The sequence below is a fragment of the Euprymna scolopes genome, chromosome 2, assembly GCF_053919585.1.
Source record: "Euprymna scolopes isolate OS-2025 chromosome 2, ASM5391958v1, whole genome shotgun sequence".
NCBI lineage: Eukaryota > Metazoa > Mollusca > Cephalopoda > Sepiida > Sepiolidae > Euprymna > Euprymna scolopes.
Genome location: NC_136483.1, coordinates 112,561,699 through 112,567,743, shown reverse-complemented (window position 1 = coordinate 112,567,743; position 6,045 = coordinate 112,561,699).

Sequence of the window (6,045 nt, the reverse complement as noted above, 5' to 3'; positions counted from 1 at the left end):
ATATTATTATTGATAAATGTAAAGTTGATAGGGAAAAGACTAAAGTGAAAACAACTGCCCTACCAAAACATGATGAAATTGTTGAAAATCTTAGATGTATTAGAGTTAATGAGAGAATAGATGAGGGCAGATTACTTGATAAGAAAATTGTGAAGGAAAATCGACAGGAAACCGAACAAAAATTGACCAGAATCCAATTTAGCTTTTACAAAAGAAACACCATATGAAAGTAATGTTCTGAGACATACAGTTCTTAATAGTGGTGCAACAGCTGCTGTTCATGCAGAGCAAGTGGTGGATGTTTTGCATGAATTTAACAGCGAGGACACTGTCAAAACTATCCTTGTTGAAAACACTAATGCCAACACGGGTTGTGATGGTTGAATGGTTGCAATTTTAGAAAGAAAATATTTAAAAATTCTTCACACAATTGGTTGCTCTTTGTACCATAATGAACTTCATTTCACACTCCTTTTTAAAAATATGGATGGCTACGCAAAAGGCCCTACAACATTCAGTGCCCCCTAATCCCTTGGGAAATTCTGCTCGCATGATTGCCATGATTTGCCCCAAATATCAGTCCTCTAGAGTCAATTTTTAAAATCGATGAAATACATGATATCAGTTATGACCAAAGACTCTTGTATAAATACACAGTAGGTATTTCTAAAGGTAAGGTTATGCATCATGTAAAATTGCTTCTTTAAATCAAGCAAGATGGTTAACTTTGGCTATCAGGCACGTGTGTTTGTGGACCCGTGGTGCACACCCACAAAGGCCCACAACAAAACATAATTCGATAAATTTTATTGTAAATGTGTATGCTACTTGTTGGTTTGAAATTAAAAGAAATAATAAATTCCACAATCAGCATGTGCAAATTTTTAATATGATCCAAAGGATTATGGGGCAACCTCATTAAATCCAATATCACATTAGGAAATATACAAGATAATACATTTTTTTTATTGTATAAAAACATTCTCTATTTAATGGTCAAATCTGAAGAAGTTAAATCAGAGAAAGAGTTTTTAAAAGAATTTTAGCAATTAGATGAGTAATTATTTATCCATATATCACTGACACAATTATTTATTTATATATCATTGGCACAATTATTTATTCATATATCACTGACACAATTATTTATTCATATATCACTGACACAATTATTTATTCATATATCACTGACACAATTATTTATCCATATATCACTGGCACAATTATTTATTTATATATCATTGGCACAATTATTTATTCATATATCACTGACACAATTATTTATTCATATACACTTGACACAATTATCCATCCATATACCACTGACACAATTATTTATTCATATATCATTGGCACAATTATTTATCCATATATCACTGGCACAATTATTTATTCATATATCATTGGCACAATTATTTATTCATATATCATTGGCACAATTATTTATCCATATATCACTGGCACAATTATTTATTCATATATCATTGGCACAATTATTTATTCATATATCATTGGCTCAATTATTTATTCATATATCACTGACACAATTATTTATTCTTATATCATTAGCACAATTATTTATTCATATATCATTGGCACAATTATTTATTCATATATCATTGGCACAATTATTTATCCATATATCACTGGCACAATTATTTATTCATATATCATTGGCACAATTATTTATTCATATATCACTGACACAATCATTTATTCATATATCATTGGCACAATTATTTATTCATATATGACTGACACAATTATTTATTCATATATCACTGACACAATTATTTATTCATATAACATTGACACAATCATTTATTCATATAACATTGACACAATTATTTATTTATATATCACTGACACAATTATTTATTCATATATCATTGACACAATTATTTATTCATATATCATTGGCGCAATTATTTATTCATATAACATTGACACAATTATTTATTCATATATCATTGGCACAATCATTTATTCATATATCACTGACACAATTATTTATTCATATAACATTGACACAATTATTTATTCATATATCACTGACACAATTATTTATTCATATATCATTGATACAATTATTTATTCATATATCACTGACACAATTATTTATTCATATAACATTGACACAATTATTTATTCATATATCACTGACACAATCATTTATTCATATATCACTGACACAATTATTTATTCATATAACATTGACACAATTATTTATTCATATAACATTGACACAATTATTTATTCATATATCACTGACACAATTATTTATTCATATATCATTGACACAATTATTTATTCATATATCATTGACACAATTATTTATTCATATATCATTGACACAATTATTTACTCTAATTTACAGAATCGTTTTTAAATGTATGTATCTAATTTAACTCGGTAATCATGCAGAGAGTGAGCCAGCCGTAACTCAGCGCACGTCTGGCTTTCCTCGGAACATGACGTAAACAGCCGAAGTAAGCCGAGCGTCGCCGAGGAAATTAAGCTGTCTAACGTAGCATAAAGCTGAGCCAATAACAATGCAGTGCGATGCTTTTCAACGCGATGCGCGTTCACGTGAGTTAAAAATGCAAAGCAGCAGACGAAAATTTGGAAGATGAAGAAAGGAAAACAAATTAGTAAAAAAAAGCACACCATTTCGTACTTTCACGTCAGAAAAAAACATGAATTTTTGCAGCCTTAACTGAGCAGCTAAAAACACCATCCGGAGTCCTCAACTTTTGTTAAGGAAAAAAATTACTGACACGGACGAAAACTTGTACATCATGTGGACACAGGTGCAATCTTATTATAATAGGAAAGGTAAGCGATGGCTATGCCTGGAGATGTCAGGCTACCAAATGCCGAACTGGTACTTTTTTTGCCAAGTCTAGGCTGACAATTGCCATCATAATTAAAATAATCTACTTGTGAGCGTTCGAGCGAGCAACACAGAAAGACCTCCAACGCGATAGCGGAATACGATCTACGCACACCATTAATAAAACAACGGTCTGAGGAAACGACAATAATATTTGTTTTATATGAAAAAAAACTTTCCCACCCAGTATTGTTTCAATTTTTCTAGTTTGCAGGTGTTTCCTTGAAAAAAAAAAATACCCTAAAAAACAAACAAAATATAACACCTAAAAAAAACAAAAAATAAAGTTTGTTTTAAATTTTTCTTAAAAAAAAAACTTACAAAAAAAAATCCTTGAAAGTATTTATTTGACTTACCTTGGAACCTTTTCTCGAACAAAAAAATCTTTAACATTATATATAGCAAAAAGAAAAAATATTGTTATAACATTTTTCTTTACAGTTAATAAAACTTAAAGTTTAAGGTAGGTTTTCTTTTCTTGTTATGCTTTCATCAGCGACGCTCGGCTTGATTTCCTCGGCGACGCTCGGCTTGATTTCCTTGGCGACGCTCGGCTTACTCCGGCTGTTGACGTCATGTTCCGGAGAAAGCCGGGCGGACTTTCAGTTACGTCTGGATCACTCTCTGCATGAGTACCAATAATTCAATTAATTAATTTCTATACTCATTCGGGAGTGAGGAGTCAACCAGAAGAAAGTTAAAAAGAATATAACCTATTAGTTATAATTTAACACATTGGACGCAATTAATAGATTTTGCATTATGTGGGAATTTTAAACCACCAATGATGGAAGATTTTTCTTAATCTGAACGTCGAGAATTATTGATAAATGGAACCAAGCTTAACTTGCCAGATTTTCACTCGCATTTTCAGGGCATGGAATGGGTAGTTAAGTTAATAACAGAAGCTTTTCAAACTTTATATGGTTTTGAAACAAGGCACCAAAATATTGAAGCCAAATTTTTAGCCAGAAATTGAGACAAGCATGTTGGTCCAAGGGCCTTATATGGAGCAATTTGACTTTATATATTAAGCTCTATTAAAATCATATTTGACTTTTCCTTATTAGTTTGTAATGTTGGCAATTAAAACAGTAAAACAAAAATTAAAGGTATTCAAATATTAGTGCTAAATTTTTAAGTTTTTTTATTATATCAGTTTTATAAAATAAAAGACAATCCTTGATTTTAAATACTAAAATTATGTGCTTTCAACATTAATATTCAAGCAGAATTAGGAATTTTCAGTATATTTTCGTTTACGGTCTTTGATGCCAAACGCTAAAAAACCGTTCATGTATTTGATCTATTTTTTGTGTGAGCACTTAATAAGTCCATACACAACATTCGATAGGTGCTATTTTATAATATTTTAAGAAAAGTAAAAATATATGTATTAATGTATTAGCATAGTATCGACTGAGCTATTGTAAGCAAGTTTAGAAAAACTGAAAAATAAAAATAAAGATTTACGTACAAAATGTCGAGTCATTTGCGCATGCGCAACTGATCAGATGAGGTCGATTTACGATTGACAAGTTCTAATTTTATCAATTTCGACTATTTAGCAATAAATTTAACTATGTAAACCTTTGTAAAGGACGATTCATTAGAAATCCAATCATTTGAGCCTGGTAGAGCTGTTCTGCGATCATTTGTCTCGGCTGAGATACAGTTTGAAAAAAATAGAAACAGACAGAACGACAGACATAGTGAGATTTATAAATGAGATTTACTGGCAGATAAACAATAAAGAAATAAAGTGAACATATTATAAGTTAGTTAATTCCATAATTTCTTTGGTCTGGGAATATATATTAAATCGGCATGAATCATGACTACCATCAAAACATAGACTAGAAAAAATACTGAAAAAATTATAATAATAAGAACAAAATGAAACATGTTTTGGTCTACAAAGAAATAAACGCATGAAATAACCCCACCCTCTAAAAAAAAAAACTGACCGAATTGTTGCCGACGTTTTGCGAATGAACATAAAATTGAGTACGCAGAGTTTATCGTTTCTTTAGAAGGCAAGGTCTCAAAGAAGCAATGGCCGCAGCTGTCGTCGTCACGCCAGCGGCGTTCGACTCCTTCGCCATCGCAGTTCTTTTCATCTACAACTTTCCTTCCTACCCCTTTTTTATTAAGTTTGTTGTATCTGTCCATCCCATTCTAGACTTTTAGGACACATTGGGGGCAGAAGTTTTATTTGTTTTAAATATCCTTTTTCCAATATATATATATATATATATATATATATATATATATATATATATATATATATATATATATATATATATATATGCACACTTTTTATTTGTTTCACTATAAGCAGTAGTATGTTGCTACACAGTAATGTACATGTTTCGGTCAGCTACTTATCAGTAACTAGAGACCTCTTCAGGCGATTCAGGTAATAGAGATGCAAAGTTTGCAATGACAATATCAGATCCTCCACGTCACATGTAGTTTTATTGACTCCATGTGACGGGAAGACCTGATATTCTCATTATAAACTTTGCTTTCGTATAAGCTGTATCGCATAAAGTAGTCTCTAGTTAAAATAACAAGGTGACCGAAACATGCTGACTGTGTGGCAACATATTACTGCTTATGTAAAAACAAGTAAAAGGTATACATTGCTCTACTTTGGTATTGAGCACTCTTGTATTAACCTCGTAAAACTTCATTGGTTACTTTTCCTCTGGAAAATATTAACCTCGGATTATATATACACTGCGTGTCAAATTACTAACGACATAACATTTTTTACCAGTTTCAGAAACTTACCGGTAGTTTCGTATCAAAAGCTTCGGAAACATTGGCAATGCTGAGCTGCGCGTACTGTGAAATTTTCGTACTGTTCCGTGCAATGTAAGCAACTTGCCATTGTAATTGCTGAATCCACGGTATTTGAGGTGTGTCAAATTATTAACAAGGCGGTTTGTTTCGTCAATAAAATGGGTCGTAAAAAGTGGTTTTAGTAATTCTGAAGAGTCCTATTACAGAACAGTTAGCCAAGGGAAAACTACCCTCGAAATATCGAAAATTATAAGTAGATACCATCAAACTGTGAAAAACTCTGTCAAGGACCCTACAAATGTACGTAAGAGAGCTGATAAAGGTAAATCTAGAGTTGTTTTACT